General features: G+C 38.1%; 1 protein-coding gene across 1 annotated transcript in view; it reads left to right on the top strand.

The window, feature by feature from the left end:
* The window catches only part of ATXN1 (ataxin 1), a 524,441-nt gene that overhangs the window by 33,998 nt on the left and 468,558 nt on the right, over positions 1–21,885 (top strand). Inside the window, 1 exon segment of the mRNA XM_020986797.2 lies at positions 19,766–19,830. The gene's annotated coding sequence lies outside the window, so the exon portion shown is untranslated.

Raw genomic sequence — 21,885 nt, forward strand, 5'->3', positions numbered from 1 at the left:
TAGGCTAGTATCTTGTACACGTGCTTTGTTTGCTAATTTCTGTTATAGTCTTCATTTTTTAAATCTTTTTTGGTGTTCTCTCAGAAAGTTTTCTTATGCCATTATATTTGACCTTGATAAAATCTGTGTGTCTTTTGACCCTACATCCACTGAAGCAAGGACCTGGCCAGTTGCTTTCAGATGCTAGCCTTCTGTATGCAGAGTACAGATGGATGGAGTTGCAATAGGAGTATGGTAGATTAGGCAATCCATATTAACTGGAAACTGGTTTGTGCCTGGAATTCATGCACATTAGGCACTGAGACACTCTTGTGACATAGACACAGACAAGTGGGTGACTGGTTTAGAAGGGAATTTAAACCCTTCAGCTTTCTTGTGGGTAAGCTGGATCTCCTCAGACACCGCTCATTTCTGCCCAGCTCTGTGACTATAACTTTTTTTTAAGAAAAAAAAATTGTTGAAAAAATGTTTTGGTTGTTATTTAATGTGGAAATTTTTCACTGGAATTTTTTTAATGTCACTATTTTTCCTCCCCGCAAAAGACACTTTGGTTCTATTGTTTTTGTGCTGATCCCCCCACCCCTAGTGGAGTCATTCAGTATATGTGTCCATGTACTTATGATTTGAACCCTTTCTTGATAGCTTTGCAGTGTTGACAGATGCATGGCTCCCATAGAAAACCAATGATGTATGCCACTAGGGGGTATGAAATGACATTTTCTTCAGGATGTGTATGTGTAATATATACCCAGGTGATTTTTCCTTCTCTGGGCATATTTTTCACTTGTTTACAGACTTCTATTAAATGCGTAAGTACTGATTGGCAGGAATCAAACTCAACAATGTTTTCATTCCTGAGGCCTAGGACAACTGTCTTTTTTTTTTTTCAAATCAGGAGCAGTCTACTGAAAGCATTTGTCCACTGAGCTGATTGCAAGGGAAGACTGTGGAAGATCAGTCAATCAGTTAGTCAGCAAACATTAGCTACCTGTGTGAGAGGCATCGTGCTAGATGTTGGGGATATATATACAAAGAATGAAACATTCCATACTTTCAAGAAATATTGTTGAGAGAGAGAGATAATTGGCAGGTTAGGGGATCAGGAAAGGCTTCATGTATGAAGATGCTTGAGCTATATCTTAAAGGAAAAGCAGGGATTCTGTGAGGTCAAAGGGAAGTACATTCCAGGTCTGTAGTGCATGGGCATGGAACTAGCGTGCTGTATGTATGGAACAGAGAGATGGGGACATGAGGGATGTCAGGATGAATTTGGGATCTTATCATACCTCTTAGACTTTGTAGTTAGTTGGGCGAGTCACTTAATTTCATTAAGACTCAATTTTCTCATCTGCAAAATGGAGATAATAAGATCACTTACCTTACAAAGTCATGTGAAGAACGGATTTTTAAAAATTGTAGTGCATATTTTGTTGTTCGGTTTCTTTCAGTCGTGTCAAGCCCTTTGTGACCCCATTTGGGGTTTTCGTGGCAAAGATACTGGAATGGTTTCCCATTTCATTCTCCAGCTCATTTTACAGATGAGGAAACTGAGGCAAACAGGGTTAAGTGACTTGCCCAGAGTCACATAGCTAGTGAGTGTCTGAGGCTAGATTTGAACTCCTGAAGATGAATCTTCCTGCTTCCAAGCTCAGTGCTCTATCCCCTGCAAACCTTACAATGCTACATAATGTCAGATATTAATATTATTATTGTTAAGTAAACACTGCTCTGATTTCCTGCAGTACTCTAATCCATTAACCATTACCCTCTCTACTTCTATCAGTCATCGTGGCTAATTGCAATCTCTTCCCCTGAAGAGCATATAGAGATGAGGGATGCTTAGCTCAGTTTGGGGGTATGTCCCCTGACTTTCTCTTTGTTTGCCTTCCTAGGAAAATAGCTTTCTATACTATTAATGGTACTTTTCCCCCTCCCTGAAGAATTGATATTTTGGTTTCCAGTTGAGTTATATAATATTTTATCAGTTTTCTTAACAACTCTTATTCTTACTAGTTTTGAAATATTTGCATATCTGTGATTTCACCTGTATACCTCCTCCCAACTCCTAGCAGTATTCAGGGGACATTTTTCTATTACTAAACCACACCTTGATGAATGTACGTGCTTTGGCTGTCACCATTTATTATGTGTATATTTATATTTTTGTTGTTCAGTCATTTTTCAGTCCTGTCTGACTCTATGTGATCCCATTTGGGGTTTTCTTGGTAAAGATACTGGAGTGGTTTGCCATTTCCTTCTCTAGCTCATTTTGCAGATGAGGAACTGAGACGGAGTTAAGTGACTTGATCAGGGTCACACAGCTAATAAGTGTCTGAGGCCAGATTTGAACTCACAAAAATGAGTCTTTCTCACTGCAGGCCTGGGTGTCTATCCACTGTGCCACCTAGCTGCCCATATATTTATATAGTCTATCTCTTTGAAAATTTTATTTTTTTTAATCAGTTTTGAAGATTTTTGAAAGAGAAAATGCTAATATGTTTTCTAGCAAAACCCAGGAAACAAATGCCCTGAAAGAAGGTTAACTCTTATTCAAACTTATGAAAAGAAAAAAAAAGAAGTAAGAAAAAGGAAAATTCCTTAACTCTATTCCAACACTGAATACTACATTGTACATAGCTCACAAAATCACTAACTGTAATTTGTTTTCCTGAACAACTTGTGGAATGTTGGCATTTTCTTAACATTATTTTAATTGAACTCGGAATCCAAAATGAGAGCTGACCATGATTATAATACTATAAGATCATAAGACTTATAGATTTAGAAGTGGAAGGGATCTTTAAGGCTAAGAGTTTAACTTCTTCATTTTACAAATGAGGAAATTGAGGCTCAGTGAAGTTAGCAATTTGCTTCAGATCATATAGCTACTAAGTTGCAGAACCAGTTTGATCATGAGCTCTGATTGAAAGGCCAGTGTTCTTTCCATTGTACCAAGTGAGATTTAAAGCTGGAAGAAATCTAGCTGAATCCCCCCTCTTTTGCAGGTGGGAGAATAGGCCAGAGAGGTTGACAAATTTGCCCAATGTTGAATAGGGTAATAAGTAGCAGAGCCAGGACTTGACTCCCCATTCACTGACTGCAGATTCAGTATTCCCTTCCATTGTACCACACAACCTACAATGACCTTTCTTAAACTAGTTTAAGATCAATTATGATTCTATGAAATATGATCCTGTAATAATTTGATTAATAATATTTGTCATTCATCATATATCCTAATTTCATATATTTGGTGCTGGAAGACTTCTAAAGTCTTTTATTTCCTTTGTTGTATTTTTTCTCCTGAAGTGTTAAGATGTAAGTACGTTTATTAGGTTTTGCAGGGCATGGAAAAAATGAAATGAGGAATATTCACTGCAATATGAGATGCTATTGAAATAATTGTTAAGATTTAGATGACTATATATTCTGATTCTATAGAGAATGAAAAGTAGATATTTTAAAAGCATTTAATAATGACTTATGTCTGGCATGAGTATTTGCATATCTTTCCATTACAGGGTTTGTTTTTGAATACAATGTTACCTTATTTAGGTAGTCAGATTTTGGCTCAATAAAGCAAGAATTGTCTTACACTTAGTATTGTTCTAAAATGGAGTAAATTGCTTTTAGTGAGTGAATTCCCTATTATTGTTGTTCTGTTGTTATTTCAGGCTATTCATGACCCCATTTGGGATTTTCTTGGCAAAGATACTAGAGTGGTTTGCCATTTCCTTCTTCTGTTCATTTTACAGATGAGGAAACTGAGGCAGACAGGATTTAAGTGACTTGCCCAGAGTCGCAGAGCTAGTAAGTATCTGAAGCCAGATTTGAATTCATGAGGATGAGTCTTTCTGACTCCAGGCCCAGCACTCTATCCGCTGTACCACCTAGCTGTCCCTATTATTGAAAGTGTTCAAATAATTGGGAAGACCACCAGGATCTTGTAGATAATATTCATTATGGATTAGGACTGGGTGGTTGGCTTCCTTAAAATGTCCTATCATGGGACTGAGTACTGGAAAGGATTGTAGAGATGCTTCTCATTTTACAGATAGGAAAGAACAAAATTGGGACACGACCTGCCCAACCAAGATCAAGAGCTTGTGGCAGCATGGAGCACAGAATACTGGCTGTGGAGTCAGGAAGATGTGGGTTCAAATCCTGCCCCAGATACTGGCTATGTGACTCCGGGAAAGTCATTTAATCTCTTTTGCCCTCAATTATTCATCTGCAAAATGAGTGGTTTGGACTGGTTGGTTTTTTAGGTCTCTTCTAACTCTAAATCTGTGATCATACTATGCAATGTAAGTCATAAGTAGCAAAGCTAGGTTTCAGGTCCCTTCAGTTCAATGATTTTATTATAATACTATATCTGATGCATTGTAACATATTTTTAAATAAAAAATTGCCAGAATCTTGATCATATAAATATAGAGAACAAAAATACGCTTAGGGAAAGTAAAAATATAGGAATTCATCCTTTTCACTGTCATTTAAAATGTATACCTTCACTTTTAAAAATTCAGAAGCAATTACGTGCCTATTGTGTTGCTTACAAAAATGTTTTAAAATACATTTTTTTAGTTAAGTGCAAAAAACATAGTAAGCAAATAATATCCCCCCCCCAACTTCATATCTTGGAACACTTCCCCCTAAAGTGAGTATTGACTTAGTATTTTTCACACTGGTAGTCAAGATCTGGCCACCAGGACCAGAATTGAGGAACCTCAATGAGTGAGAGAATGCCTTTGGAGCAAAAGAAAACTCTATGTAAGAGGCAGCATAGATGGGATAGTTTATATATCTATATTTATATCTAAGTCTGTGTCTATGTCTACCTATGTTGTTGAATCGTTTCCAACTTTCAGTGACCCCCGTTTGGGGTTTTCTTGGCAAAGATACGGGAGTGGTTTTCTATTTCCTCCTCTAGCTTATTTTACAGATGAGCAACTAAGGCTTAATAGGATTAAGTGACTTGCCCAGAGTCTCACAGTTAGTGTCTGAGGTCAAATTTGATCTCACATCCTCCTGACTCCGGGGCCAACACTCTATCCACTGCACCACCTAGCTGCCCATATCTATCTATAGATTATAACACACACATACATATACACAATATTCATACATAATAAAAATTATATGTCATATACAGTATGTATATTTTAAAGTAAACAATATATAATTTTTAAAAGTGAAGATACATATATATATATATGCATATACATACATATACCTCTGTAAAATGCAGAAGGCAAGGTATATGTTGACAGTGTTGACAGAGTTGTAGCTATAGAAGCACAGGCCAGTGTTTATAATTCACAAATGTTAGCCGTTCTACTTTTGGATATCTCTAATTATTAGCATTGAAACAATGGTATATTCTTATGTACTAATGCAAGGCTTTCTACGCAATATGATCAAGCCATGGAATGGAACTCATTGAAATAATACAATTTTGTCATCTTGCCAGGCAAGTTTTATGATGGCATAGTTCAGCAAGGAATAATATTCAGGATGGTTCATGAAAGGCGCAACATGTTTTAGCCCAGTGCTAGTAAGGTAATTCTTTCATCAGGAGCAAAATGTATTCCAATAATTCATTTATTCCATTTTTTAAACAAGCGAGTGGGCATTCATTATTTGCAAATTGTACGATGTTGCATGAAGGCGCCTTCAAATGCTGCCCGGCTCCGTAGGAGGGGGTGGTGATTTAGTGCCGCCTTAGCTGTGCGGCAAAAGCAAATCTGTTACTTTTGAGACACCTACATGTTCTAACAGAAATATCTAACATAATTAAAGACATTCAAAATAACCACAATTTAGCCAATTACAAAAAATGTAGTGGATTTTGAAGTTCTAAAGATGATGTACGCACATAATTCATACATATCTATGCATTTATTTTCTTGATGTTGGTTAACATTTTCTCAGGTGTGTCTGTGTGCATAAATACAGTGGTACTTTATAATGCTAGTGCTGAGGAACAGGACTATAGGGCTCTTCTAAGTTAATCCTGTTATATTAGGCTGGGGTTTTTTTGTGTTGTTGTTTTTCCTTTTCCACGTAGTTAGGAGGTCATGACTGAGTCTGGATGAACTATATTACAACAGGGTTCAAATGTATATTTGTATCTTTTTTGCTTACAGAAAGATGTAAGGGTCAAAGTCAAAATCCTTGAGATGGCTATTAAGTAGTCAAAGAATGCAAAGAGTTTACAAGGGAAAAAACTGTTCTAGCATAGTCTGCATATTATCTCCAAAAATGCCATCAGAAAAGGGACATTCTAAAAATCTTTGTGAAGAGTATTTTTTTCTACCCCAAAATCAAAATATCCCATGTCCGTCAAGTAGCAGAAGTAATCCATTTGATTTAAAAATTCCACGTGAATGATCTAAGTGTGAATCTGCCACAACTAAGGTTGTAAAAATTGCCATTAGCTACGAAAAATTACAGTTTAATATTTCACAGCAAATGATTGCTTGGGGGTGCTTTAAATAGCACAGGAAATGTGTAGTGTGTTATACTTGACATTTACAATATTGAACACTAATACTGAAACAGATTCTTTGACCACAGAGAATGCCAGTGTAGGTGGGGTGAGGGGTGGGGGTGTAGGGGTGGGGGGGTGGAGAGAAAGAGGTAAGAGAGAAACATGATCAGATAAAAATAAAAGTTTAGAAGCTCCTCCTTCAAATTGTGTTTCAGAAAAATGCCCAATTAAGGCTAAGGCAAGATAAAATAGCTCACTTAAATTGTAGCCCCCACCTCCCTTTTAATATAAGGAGACAAGGATATACATTGGAGGGTGTCTTGAGCAAGCAGTTAGAGCCTGGCATGTAGTCTTTAGCCGTCGACAGCCCTTATTTATTTTCTGGGGCTTTGAATGTAAAAATGACCTCTTTGTTTTGAAGAAGAAGTAATCCACATTATCTGTTGCATCTGTATGTGCAATTTCTTTTTTTAAAGGGCAGCTGTGTTGACCTTATTTCTCATAGCAGCCCTGTACTTTGGTATTTTTTTTTCTTCTTCTTTCTTCCCCCAAATGCATCTTGTACTCTCAGAGCTTTCTTTCCACCCTTCCCAAACATGATTAATGCTAGTTTTATCTCAGAATGGAGTCTTCGAGCAGTGTGCTCTTTTTCCCAACTGTACAGAATTCCTTCCTGCACAAAATGCTTACCAGGCAGCTTAGCTTCACCAGCTGTATTTAAGAGAGAAAGAAGCCGTGTCTTAAGCAGAGAGACATTCTCCTGCTTGTAGATACTTCTTTATGATTCCAGCGTCTTTAAATGAGAGTGTAAATGTAGAGGATGTAAACAAATTGGTGTGTGGAATCAGATTGGTCTCAGAGTCCTAACTGGTGAAATTCTAATGAAATATGTCAAAGCTTCACTCTTTCCCTCCTGCCTTTCAACAGGGGCACCTTTAAGCATTGGAGGGTGAGTGGCAAGAATCTTTAGCTGGCAATAGCACTGAAAACACTAGCTTTGGAACTCAAAGAGCATAAGCTGTATTTTTGAATCTTCCATTGGCTTCCTGTTTGAACTTGAGTTAAACAACTTTTAATTTCTCCAATGCTGTCCTCTTGCATAGAGAGCCTAGCTGTTGAAAGCCTGTGTATCACTTAGCTTTAAAGGGCCAGTATGAAGGTGATGATTAAAATTCTCTCTCTCTCTCCCTCCCTCCTTCTCTCTCTCTCTCTCTCTCTCTCTCTCTCTCTCTCTCTCTCTCTCTCTCTCTCTCTCTCTCTCTCTCTCTCTCTCTCTCTCTAACGCACACACCCACACCCCCTCAGGAGAACATGAAGAAAAATATTAAGAAGACAAGACACACAGGCACACATTAGTGCTATGTAATATATCATTAAGGAATCAGACACAGAATCTCAGAGACCAGTTAGTTGAAGATAGAGTTGAATGAGAATTATTTTTATAACATCATTAGCCAATAGTCATCCATTCTCTATTTGAAGATATCTAATAAGGTTGGGGGTTGGAGCGACCCACCACATCCCAAGACAAGCATTATACTTTTGGATGTCTCTAATCATTAGCAAGTATTTCCTTAGTTTAGGCTTAATTTTGCCTCTTCAACCCTGGTTTTTTTCCTATTCCAGTTCTTTCCTGCTTTGGCTGAGCAGAGTAAGTCTTGGTACACAGTCATAGAATTTAAGAATTGGTGGAAACCTTAGAGGTCATCTAGTCCAGACCCTTCTTTTACACATGACAAAACTAAGACACTGCTAGGTTCATGGATTTGCCTGAGGTTCACATTGGCTTTGGGGCAGAGCCAGGACATGTAGCAACCAAAAGTGGTGGGACTTCCCTGGAACACTGATGTTATATTTTGCCCATTGCAAGAAGGGACTGATTGTGAGAGGAAACATAAAGTTGTCTGTTAAGCATAAGCAGGCACTTTTCATCCTCAAATCCTGGAATATTTTATGTTCGTAATTCTTTTCCTGTAAGCTTTACCCCTAAAGAAACCTTTGTCTTCAATATGTTGCAGCTTCACTTTTACTGGACAAGCAGTGGCAACTTAATTTAATATTTTTAAAAATTCTCTTTGACATTCTTGAAAATTATAACTTAGTATATTTGTTGAATGAATATTTTTTAAAGAATGGTGTGTGGGCCATGATTTCCTACTACCCCTGAGCCTGATGAAAAGGATCTTACTCCTTTTGGACTTAGCTTGAGCTGTTTTAGCTTGAGCTTTTTTCCCTTGAGCTCCTAATGCCCAACAGAAGGCTAGAACTAGGAGAACAAAAAATGAGACTGAAGCAAAGTGCCACATATTTAATAAATTAAGCAGAGGGGCCGGCAGTGCAATCTTTTACTTAATGCTGCTAAGTTTCTTCCAGTTTCAGTTCAGGGGTCACGTGATCCTGTAACAAGGAACTACTGACTGGTCAGCACAACTCAGAGTACATTGTCTGGGCTGGAAACTTAGAAAGGGAAACTTTTAAACCCTATCACACTGGTGGAGTTGTTTCATTTGTTTGCACAAAGTAAGTCGAGACAAATGGTAAGAGATAGTTGGGATGCCCACCATCTAAGGAGAAGATCAGGAGATTTGGGAGTTGTAATTATTTGGAAGCACTTGGCTCTGGATTTCCAGATGGAATTTTTGGTGTGAGTGAATAATTCATAGCAATATTATCCAAGTTTTATTAGAGAAAAACAACCATATACTTAACAAGATATTTATGACTCATAACTCTCTTTAGTATCATTTACTGTTAACTTGACAGAAAGTTTCCATTTGATGTCTCATTGCACTTCTTTGTCTGCTCAGCAAAAATATAAACACACACCTTTGAAAGTGAGGGAGAGGTGATGCACTGTGGTTCAGCCAGAGCATAGAAGGGGTAGGTCATGATTTCTGATATCGGTTCTTACACAACAATGTCATATAAGGAAGGGTTGCTTAGCCTGGAAAAAAGAAAGACAAAAGAGAGAACAAAAGAACTGGCTTTCAGGTATCTGAAGAGATTCCATGTGGAAGAAGGATTAGATTGATTCCAGTAGCCCCCAAAGACAGAAATAGGACTCATACTTAGCATTAATGCCTTATTTAATGAATGCTTGATTGATGGATGGATAGATGGATAGAAATGGGTGGAAGATAGAAGCAGGCAGACATGGGCTCACTATAAAGGAAAAACTCCCTAATGTTTATTGCTACCTAAAAGTGGAATATGTTGCCTTACTAGGTAGCAATTTCCCTGTCACTGGTATGTTTTCAGGCAGAGGCTGGGTGACTGCAAGAGAGAATTCAAGTTTAAGGTAGATGTTGGACCAAATGTACTCAGAGGTTCCTTTGATTATATGATCCTTTTGATAACAAATTGTGTGTATATTTTAGATAAGGTCTTCTAGTGATGGTATTTTCTTCTTTCCCAACTTCCAGGCAGGCCAGGGTCAGTCAGTCAACAAGTATTATTTTATTAAGTACCTATTATGTGCCAGATGTTAAACATTCCTGGCCTGCTAAGGAGCTCTTATAATATTACTAAAGCTGTCTTTGGAAGTCAGATTACCTGAGGTACTTCATAGAGCATTGGCTGGCTAACTTCTGGATCTATTATGGTAAGCTTCGGAAATCATCCTGTGTAATAAGATGCTGAGGAGGTTGAGGGGAAGGGAGTGATGGCAACTATCAGTGTGATAATGCAAGAAGAACACACTTGTATGATGGAGATGGTGCCTTGTAATTCTGGAGCCAAACAGAGGCAGGATATGGTACAGGGGTTAGAGTGTCAGGCCTGCAGTCAGAGAGATCTGAGTTCAAATCCAGCCGCAGGCCCAAGCTGTGTGACCCTGCACAAGTCACTTAACCTTTGTTTGCCTTATTTTCCTCAACTATAAAATGGGGATTATAATAGTACCCTCCTGTCACGGTTGTTGTGAGGATCAAATGAGATAATGTTTGTAAAAAGCCCTTAACAGAGGCATGCCCTTGGTATTGTGTACTTTAGAGTTTGTATGAGCAGTCTCCTTTTCTTTATTACGAAATACTAAGTGCCTGCTGTGTACATGTCAAAATATTGGAAATTGGCTCCTATCCAAGGTCTCAACACTATGTATATCTACGGCTACTTCTCAGGTTACTCATTTATGACATTTGTCATTTCACCTCTCATTAGTATTTTTACCTGATAATATTCTGGGAAAAGGTTGGAGATAAAATAAAGATCTTCCAGTTTTACTACATCAAAACCTCATTAATTTTCCCTCTACTAATTTAGAATTTGTGATAATTTAGACAGGGTCTAGGCTGGAATTTACCTTCCATCTATGAAAAAAACCCATTTGTTCTGCTAATGAGTAGTGCAAATAACATGGAAAAGGGTAAATGTTTAGACGAGTCAAGAGAAGAAAACTGTTTTCAAGTACTTTAAAAGTCTCTGTTGGCATCCAGACAATGGGATAATTATAAGTAATCCTAATCTATTCATTAAACACTCTGTTAGCCATTAGGTACTGATATAGTATACACTTGGAAGGAATAAAGCTGCATTTATTAAAAAAAAATCTGTAATTGAAACATATTTAATTCTGACCAGCAATCCCTATGATTTATCTCAACTTGTTTGTGACTGGTAGAAGATCTGATGAATTGAGCTGAAATTTATGTGTAAAAGGAAGCTTGGGGAGTATTTGTAAATTTCACTTAGTCCTTCTCTGTGAGCTTATCAGATTGAAAATTGAAGACTTATTTGGCCAGTAAAATATTTTCAATGTTATTCTTATGATTTGTAAATAATAATTAAAGAATATTTTGGTCCAGATCTGACCAACTTTGAATGAATTCGTCTATACCTCTACAAAATGGGAATCTGGCCTCCAGGTTTAAACTTGTAACCTCCTCTGAAGATATTATATTATTGGGTAAGCCACATAATTAAAATACTCTTAAGAAATAAGCTGCTCTCACTCCTTCTCATAGACTTGAAGACAAATAACCTTTTGAAGACTATTTGTCATGTTAGTTTAAACTACAGAGGCAGTATTCTCAATACTACTCAATACCAAGATCCCATGTGACTTAAACATTTTAGAGTTTCAACTGGAGAAGGAGGAGCAGTATGGTATAATATATAAAGAACTAACTTTGTTGTGAATAAGACATGGGATTGAAGGTACCTCAGATACTAGCTGTGTGACCCTGGGCAAGTGTCTATACCTCACATTCCTCATCTGTAAAATGAGTGGGTAGGACTTGGTCTCTGAGGTCCCTTCCAGCTACAGATTTGTGATCCTGTTATCCTTGCTCTGGTATAGATGGATAGATAGATAGATAGATAGATAGATAGAGGTACATAGTCAGTGTGACCCTGGGAAAGACATTCTCTCATGCCCTGAGGCAGTTAGCTAAAATTATACCCATCCATATGGGTAGAGGGAAGTTTTGTAATTAGTACTAACTACTATTATTGAAATCATAGGTCTGGTCTAAAACTGAGAAAGAATGTCCTGCTAAAAAAATTATTCTATGTGTCTCCTCCTGGCAAACCCAAAAGCGATTCTATGTTTGCATTTCATACTTATAATTGACGTAATATATCCCAAATATTTTATACTCATGTTGATAATGACACTGCTCTGAGCAATCAGATGTTCTTAATGGCAGTGTACAGTGCTTAGCAGACCTTCTCATTCTTTACAGCTTAATTGAGTGTGGATGCACTGTACAGTACCGAATCTTAACAGAATTCCTTAAGCCCATTTCTGTAGTGCCAACACAGGTTTCTGTGGGGGATCCCCTGCCACTTTACCACCTTACCCTCTTGTTTTGCTGCTAAGCACATTGTGTGGGGCTGTGACCTGCAGCTCTGCTTGGATTGATGATCTTCATTGGTCAGGCTCTGATGGCAGTCTAGCTTTGACAGTTTCAAAAGAGAACTTTAAACAAAAAAGGCTGCATTTCCTTTTCTGATTAAAATTAAAATTGCAACATACTGAACACCAAAGGTTCCTTTAGGGGTCAAATTTACAGAAAAGGAATTATGAACACAGAAATTTCCAAGGTTTGAGGTCGTGCTTAACAGATAACTGTATTTCTTTTTATAATCCCTTTGGGGAAAAAAGTCCCCTTTTCAGACTTGCAAAAATATTAGCATTCCATTTAGGCAGCGCCTTTTCTTGCTTGGGCGATAGAGGTCCATGTATAACAAACAAGAAAGAGAGGGAGCAGGAGGAAGGAGGAGGAGGAGGAGGTGGAAGAGGTAGTTAATAATTATAATGTACTTAGCACAGTGCCTGGCACATAGTAAGTGCTATATTGATGCATAGCTTCACTGGTCAGTCCCCGAAGGCAGCCCCTGTCAAAGACCAGCACTGGCAATTTCAAAAAGAGTTGGCTTTGTTCCATGTGAGCTAATTTAACCTTGAAACTGAACAGATCTGAGCTGCTTCTCCATACCTTTTTTTTTTCTTTTTGGTGAGGCAGTGGGGTTAAGTGACTTGCCCAGGGTCACACAGCTAGTGTCAAGAGTCTGAGGTCAGATTTGAACTCAGTTCCTCCTGACTCCAAGGCCAAAGCTGTGTCTACTGTGCCACTTAGCCCCCATACCTTTTCTTTCGTCACCAGTTCATTTGCATTTTCTTGGACCGTTTTCTAGTCTTCATAGCTTTGTAGTTCATACTTTTCTGTAAATATTTTGTCTCCTGTAAGAACTCTGTTGTTAACAAATTAACAATCACTCATCTGGAGTGAAAACATGTAATAGTAGCTACTATTAGTTGATTTGGACTTCTTTTTTTCATTCTTTCGCCCAGCAAATACTCTGAATGATCTCTAGATCAACTCTTAGTGGTGAGGAAGGGACATTTTACAACATTACATGGCACAACAGTGTCCCAGAGGTTCATGCCATTAATTTTCTTTCATCTCTGCTAGTGGTCATTTTGCCCCCATCATAACTTCATTTCAGCTAAGATTCAACTGGAGGGGTTAAAATTAAGATACAAAAGATATTCTTTTCCTGACCTACTGTTTTCAGCTATACCTTCCTCTGTAAAATAATACCCTCCAGTGGTTATGCAGTCAGCCTGTGGCTTCTGGCTGATTGGGCATACTTGATGGGTAGTCTCCAAGGAATTCTGGGAGAATTGACCTCAGCCAGCGAGGACGGATGGTATAGAAATGAGAGCAATTACGCCTATTTTATTAACTTGACTCTGTTGTTAAAATAATTTTAAGCATGTTGAAAGATGCTTTGACAATTGGGAGCAGGCTACTTCTTGGATTGCTTTTCACTGTAGCAGGTGGAGAGCTGGAAGCCCAGAGGGCTGAAGAGATTTATCTCCCAGGTTGTGGCATAATTATGGAGCATGCAGTAGAATGCTGGATTCAATACTTACTTTGCCATCCTGTCAGAGTTTTGGCTTGTCTCCCATACTAGCGAGGCTCTCTCAGCTCTTCCACAAGTTGAGATTTCATGCATTTTCTTTAGGTTAATACTGAGGAATCCATTCTTGTCATCATTTTTTTCCGTTTTTTTTTTAGCAGAGTTTCTTTGAGGCCCATTCTTTTCCCTGTCTAATTTAAAACAAGATAGCCTTCATTTTATAATTTGAAAGATACAGTGCTTTTCTCAGGGGCAGCTAGGTGGCGCAGCAAACAGAGTGCTGGGCATGGAATCAAGAAGGCTCATCTTCATGAGTCCAAATCCAGACTCAGGCACTTCCTGATGGTGTGACCCTGGGCAAGTCATTTAACCCTGTTTGCCTCAGTTTCTCATCTGTAAAAAGAACTGGAGATGGGAATGGCAAAGCACTCCATGTCTTTGCCAAGAAAACCCCCAGTGGTGTCATGATGAGTCAGTGACAACTGAACAACAACAAAATGCTTTTCTCACCTGGTCTGTAATTAATAATTTAATAAAACTTTGGGTCTAAAGAGAATTATTAAGAGAGTTGTGGATTTGAATTTTATTAATGTGAGAAACATTGAGGAACTTTGAGGGGAGTTTCAAACAGGATGACTTCGCATCCAAGAGTTTCATCTTCAACACTGAAGTCCTCTAGTTTGAAACTAAGCCTTGAAAGGTCCCCACTGCTTCAGAACTTCCACGAGAGCTACTTTTAGTATAGCCACGTTCTCAGTAGAGAGTGGAGGGAATACGGATATGGATATGAAGAACATGTTAAACAGAAATGATCAACTTATGTTAAGTATTTGGTCAAACTATTTGGCTGAGGGGGTATTTTTTAATGGCTTTTAGGTTTCGCAATTAAGGAAGTCACATGATCTAAGTCAAATTTTCTTCTAAGCAAAGAAGTCCACTCTGTTATTAATTTAAAAAACATACTAAGAAGTTAAAATTGTGTAATTATCTTAATACGAAGGAGCCTCTTTTCTGACTAAACATTGGATCCTGTTCTGTTGAATGTAGGGAATCTGGCCAGGCAAGCTTAAGGAAACTTAGCCTATGCAGGGGAATTTGTTAGATTTCTAAATAAAAGGTTTAGTTAAATGGGCAATATACAGCATGCTGTGTGGCTAGAAATGTGCAATGGTGTTTCATCTTTTAGTGTGTCTCTTAGGTACAGTTGTCTCTCACTTCAAACTATAGACGAAGTCCTAAAAAGTTATTTGTAAAATGAATTTTTGCAAATCAAATAGTTTTCTAAATGCATAAGGAGGTCCCACTTTTAAAATAAATTCTCTGCATGATCATTTTATAAAGCATAGAATCCTTCTTAAAGCTGGGTACACTTGTGATTTTTGAATAGGAAAAGATAAAATTTCATGACCATATTTAAAAAATAATTTCCTTTCTCTTTAAAAATAATTGCAAAGAATGCTAAGTCTTAACATTTTAAATTGCTTAGTTCCTAAAGCATGCTAATAGTTGCAATGTTCAATTGCAAACTGTTTTTCTTTAACAGCAGACTGTCATCTGCTGAACATTAAATAAATCTCAAGTATCTGAACCATAGCCTAGAAACGTTATGTAAAGCCACCTCAAGCATTTGTAAAACACCTATGCTCTTCATTACTAGACATGCCATATTAAAATAACCAGATAGTCATGTGGGTGGATGCACATGTGTGTGTGCCTTCTCTGATATGAGAAAAATTCGTCTACCGTTTTTTTTTTTCCTGTTAGTATAGCAGATCTCATCGGGGCAGAGGATGCCACTTGTATATATAAAATCATCCACCCTCTATGAATGGAGATTATGGGAAGGCAGCTGGAAAAGCCAAATGGCCACAGCTCCAACATGTCAAGTATACCAAAGTTACTGCAGATGCCAAGTGACAAAATATTAATTTTTATTGTAGTAACCATTGATAGTGTTTGGCAAAGCTGATACAGAATTGAATTCGATTACAGTTATGACTCAAAAAGGCTTTCATAATATGAGATATTTTCACTGCATATAATTTTAGCTTTTTCCCATGTCACTGTGCTTTCTTTCAGCAGAAGAAAAAGGGCCAAGAAAAGCAGTACTTTTAGTGGCTCCCTTTTCAGAATCAATTTTGCAGACAAAATGGGAAAGCCTCTCATTTGTTCTTAGCACATATTTTGCAAGTGCTTCCTTGTGCTTTTCCACATCTAGACATTTTTTTCAAAAATACATTTCATTTTTTTTTCTTAGACATTTTCAATACCTGGCTTGAGCAGCCTAGGGAAGTGGCCTTTGAGTTAGTGAAAAGGAAAACAGTCTATGTACATGTTTTAGTAGATTCAGAATATGTGTCTTATTCTACTTCCTTGTAAATTTTCAAATTTTTCCCATTGATCTAACTTCTGGCCCTTTTATGCATGTGGAGGATGTGATTAACATACGGACATCCTATTGCTTATTCACAGACACCTACTTCTATTGTATCATTTTGGAGAAATATATATAAAGCGTGTGTTGAGAATTTTAAAATTTCTTTCTTCATTTCTTCAACCTTAACTTGTGGTAGCATAATGTGTGAGATAATACTTTGAGTAGGGAGCCTGATGGTCTGTGCTGATTAGGGATAGAGGAGAGGAACATCTGTGTAGTTCAGAGAGAGGAGAATGCTTGGGTTAGCAACTCTACAACAAGTATAAGACAACTGTTTAGAATTTCGATCCTTGGTCACTAAGTTCTTCCTCCTGTTTCTATAGAATCCTTAAAACGATAACTTGGAGACATGGGGAAGAACCGGAAAGTCCATAAAGAGAATTAACAAATGACTGAGATGGTACAATAGGCGTTAGACTCTGAGTCAGTTAGAGCGCCACCTCTTTCTCTAACTAGTCTTATGTTGTTTTTGTTGTTGTTGCATCATTTTCGGTCATGTCTGACTCTTTGTGACCCCATTTGGGGTTTTCTTGGCAAACGTACTGGAATGGTTTGCCATTTCCCTCTTCAGTTCGTTTTCTAGAAGAGGAAACTGAAGCAAATGGGGTTAAATGTTTTGCCCAGGATCACACAGCTAGTAAGCGTCTGAGGCTAGACTTGAACTCAGGAAGATGAGTATTCCTGACTCCAAGCCCAGCACTCTATCCACTGCGCCACCTGACTGCCCCACCTATGCTCTTGACAAAATCACTTCCTGTATAAGGTGAGGGAGTTGGACTAGAGGATCTCTAAGGGCACACTTCTGACGGTATATGTTCCTATGACTATCATAGCGTGGATGATGTCTTAGCAGCATGGCTGCAATGCATATAAATAAGACGGCTAACTCATCTCAGCTTAACTCCCTTTAGTACTTGTTAAGATTTATGAATTGATTGGTGGAAGTATTCCCTGTACCGGCACAGATCACACACGATACTTCCATCCCTGTCTTACTTGAGAGTCTTCATGAGTTGCTGGGTAACCATCTGTCTAGTTTAGTCTTTCTGGGCCCATAGGAGAAGCCTTTCCATAGTGGGATGAATGTGCCAGAGTTGATGCTCCACTCTTTTGGCTTTCAAGGACTCAGGGCTATGGCCAGGACACTATGGAACTCCAAAGAATGATTTCATTGGATTTCACTTTGAAGCACTCAAAAATAATGTTGTAAGACTTCAGCATTGAATTGGCATGAAATGAAGAGACTCTCCTAACCTCCTGCCATAAACCTCTTGCCTTCCACCCCGCCCTTATTTAGGCAATGCTTAACATGCAGGTCTCTTGACTCTTCATACAAGTGCTCTTGACACGACACCAAGTTGGCAATCAATTTGGTATCATTGGGGAAACGAATGAGGACCAAGTGAAGTTGATGACTGCTCTCCCTCCTTGTGCTTTGTTTTATCAGGAAGTATGTAAAGGAGCTTTCAGGGATTTGGATAGGACTGGGGTGGGAAGGTTGACAGTCTGCTAGGCCTAGCAAGCCTTCACCACAGTCATAAAATGGAAATTAGGAATAATTCTTTTAAGAGTAGAGTGACCACTTCTAAAAGGCTAATCATTAAAAACAAAACAAAATCCCTCTCAGATACTAAGTAGTGGGTAGTATGCTTAATTTACTGAAGAAAGTATCTCCGGTTAATTTCTCTAATAACAATATTAAAACAGCAGCCTTTGTGATTTGGGGGAAGAAAAGAACAAGAATGGCAGGAAAAAAGAAAATGCCTAGTTTCTGAGTAAATACTGCATTGGTTTCTGAAATGCTTTCAGTTGTCTTTCAGGAAAGGGATGATTAACTTCTGTGGATGCAGCCCTGTCCCATCATACAAGTAGAAGGCCAAGAACTTGAGGCAGACAGGACTTTGACTAATGGGAGAATATTGAATGGGTAGTGACATACAGGTCATTTTATCTTGCTGTGGGATTCTAGTTATTCCCCATTGTGTATAGTGATTTCACAGGCTAGGTGGAGAAGCCTTGATTTCTAGATGAGTTGGACTGGAGTCATTGGCCATATCACCTCAGTCCCTAAATACGCCTTCATAAAGAACATGGAGACGGGATGTACTGGAAGCAAAAACATAATGCAACCAATCTGTAGAGGCCCTTATATGGCTAGCCATATAATGTGATCATTTCATATCAGCTAGTCAACAAGCAGTTATTGGTTGTTTTTTTTTAGGCATTTGGGGTTAAGTGACTTGCCCAGGGTCACACAGCTAGTAAGTGTCAAGTGCTTGGTCTGAGGCCAGATTTGAACTCAGGTCCTCCTGACTTCAGGGCTGGTGCTGTATCCACTGTGCCACCTCGCTGCCCCCTCAACAAACAATTATTAAAGGGTTTACCACGTGCCAAACACTATACTAAGTATTGGGAAGCAAAGAGAGGCAAAAACAGTTCCTACCTTCATCTAATGGGAAAGACAATTTGTAAGCAACTATATACAAATAAACAAAAACTCTCTCTCTTTCTCTCTCCATATGTATGTGTGTGTGTGTGCATGTGTGTGTGCATACATATGTGTACAGGGTATACACATAGTATATGTTATATACATATACCGTGTGTGTGTGTGTGTGTGTGTGTGTGTGTGTAGTTATTTAGGCTGAAGAAAAAGGGAGAAAAGATCTTAGTGGTGGACATTGTTTCCTGAGCAGTTTAGTTAAGTACCATTTTTTTTTTTCGAGAAAAGGGTTATCTTTCTTTGACGGGAACAGAACTAGTATTTGATGACTCCTACTGAAACAGATCAGTTTTCCTAGCCATCCTAGGTATGTGGAGAAGTCCAGGCTTTCCTTGATTTTTCTTGCTAGTTTTCAACAAAGAAGATGAAAAGGTGGTAACCATGTGAAAGAGGAAGTAATTGTGTGTGTATGTGTGTGTGTTTTGTGGTGGGGAGGACATCTTCCTTATGTCCTTTTCATCCATCTGTCCAAATTAATTCAAAACATCTAGTATGCCATGGCAAAAACAAAAACATAATCTGTCTGCTGAAATCTCTAGTATCATTAAAAAAATTATTGTTGTGCTTTGAACAGGATAGAAACTTAAACTTTATTCAGAAAGGCCGTAATAGCCACAAGAAGTAAAAAGACCTCTTAATTAGTTGTCATATAAAATTGTGACTGTATTCATAAAAAACACTCAGATTATAAGGTTCTTATCAGTAAATGTAGGATGAAGTCTATTTGAGGGAGCTATTCTGTATACCATTAACACATAGGGATCTTTTGACCAATTTTTTGTAATAGCCCATTGTTTTCTTTCTGATTGTTCATTCTTAGCTTGACAGTTACCTGGCAGATTTGCTTGATGATTTTTCTGTTTCAGTATTACATGCTTTCTTAAAGTTATTGTTATGTATTAGTCTACATGCATAATAAGTTTGAATGCACTAATCAATAATTGTTTCCCTTGACATTTTTTGACAGTGCATTGCTATGCTTAGCATTCTGTCGTGAAGGCAAAATGAGATCTATCAGTCTGTGAAAACAAGGTAAAGTGTCTGTCTCTTTCTATTCTCTTTAAGTGTATAGAACATGCATATTTACCTTGACCAGGGGGATTTTTCCGATGTGGAAATGCTGGTGATGATGCAGAATAAAAATAGCAAAGAGGGAATGAAAACAAATGACTTCAGAGAATTAACATCATCTGCTAAGAAGCATTTGCCTTGTGTATTCATCTGAGGCATTACATTTCTTGTTAACTGGACTTGATGGCATGCAGTGATCAGTGACAGTGAACAATCTAGAATAATTAAAGTAGGCAGAGTGATTTTTAAATAGCGATTTAACCTTTTACCCATTTCTCTATTGATTGTCCCATTTGGAGATTCCACATGAAATACTGAGCATGAATGGAAAGACGTGTAAACACATATGTCCAGATTTATATTCACACATATAAAAGGGTATGATAATTGAGGTTGATACGGCTGAAGACAACAGCAGGGGGAAAAATGTTCTCTCTTACTAAAATCGCAGTGTTAAAATTCTTGGCAGCTTTCTTGGTCCCGCTGTAGCTGTTGGTTTACATTTTGATAATTTACCAAAGAGTATATAATATTTAATTCCTGTTAGGATTGTGCAATAGAACTCAGCAGCTCCAGTAAAACAGCTCAAATATGAAAATAAAGCACTTCCTCTAGGGACTAGCAGCTCAGTAACTCCCTCTGTTTGTCTGTGGGTATGAGCATGACCTGAAGGTTAGAAACTTTGGGAAGGAAGAATAAAAATGGATCATGTCACAGAGTTAACAGGAAAGGAGATGCTTCACATTCCTGTTTCATTTGTAGTTTGGTTTTTCCTTCCTTAAAGAGATGGTATTTGGCCTTGCATCGCCCTAGTATGGTAGAGAAGGCAGTCAGTGAACTTCTGATGCCCTCTTTTTCTTTTCACCCCAGAAATATTAATAAATAAGATTCATTGTTTTGCTTATTAGGCTGAAATTTTTCTGAGTACTAAGCAACTGTTGCCCAGTAACAGTGGGGGAAAAACTGCTGTCAATTTCTGAAAGTCTTTAATATTTCCCTTCCCCATTCAGAATGAATTGTCATCATATATATTGTCTATGTTGCCTAAAGCGGTGCATCACGACACTGGAACCGGCGTGTATTTCAGCTGCTGTCCATTATTTCTTTGTACTGGTCTTCAGGCTGCTGAATGGAGAACCTAGAGTAATTTTCCTCTTTTGTGTATGTCTTTGAGAAGTTAGCCTAATACAAGGATAAGAACTTTGTCTTTTATCCTGAGGGAGATTGGGCTTAGTTCTATCATTGTCCAAATAAATCCCTAGGAGAATTAGGTTTCTTAAAATATATTGGTTGCTATACCTGGACTAACACCATTAGGTAAGGGGATGAAGAGATATGAGGACATGTGTGTTGAGCATCAGCAGAGTAATCATCTTGTTATGCTTTAATTGTCTTTCTGGGACATGGGCTAGGATTTCTAAAGGACCTCAGAGAGCCCCTAGTTCAACTCCTCCTATACCCAACTCCCCTCTGAATTTATAGGTGGGGAAACTGAGGCACAGATTTGTCAAGGTCACGTAGTTAATTAATATTAGAGTGGGGACTTTGATCTAGGTCTCCTGATTCTAAGTTATATGTTTTTCAATAACCACATAGTGGCACTCTGGAGATTTGTGATTCTCATAGATGGTAGAGGATAAGCTTTGTTGGCTAATGGAAATATGGCTATTTGGTGGTTTTTGTTTCCCGAACTGGCATCACCAATTAAATTCAGCTGGTAAATGGGTAGTTAGGGTACTGAAACAATTTTGGGGAAGTGACAGCCTCAGCTCCTGCAGTGAGATGACGCCTTGCCCAGACACTTGCTGTTCATTTGTTTCAGTCGTGTCCGACTCTTTGTGCCCTCATTTGGTGTTTGTTTGGTTGGTTTTTTTGTGCAAAGATGCTGGAGTTATTTGCCATTTCCTTCTCCAGCTCATTTTACAGATGAGGAAATTGAGGCAAAGAGGGTTAAGTGATTTGTACAGGGTCGCGCAGCTAGTAAATATCTAAGGCCAAATTTGAACTCAGATCTTC

The sequence above is a fragment of the Phascolarctos cinereus genome, unplaced genomic scaffold (assembly GCF_003287225.1).
Source record: "Phascolarctos cinereus isolate Bilbo 61053 unplaced genomic scaffold, phaCin_HiC Scaffold_4;HRSCAF=312, whole genome shotgun sequence".
NCBI classification, from domain to species: domain Eukaryota; kingdom Metazoa; phylum Chordata; class Mammalia; order Diprotodontia; family Phascolarctidae; genus Phascolarctos; species Phascolarctos cinereus.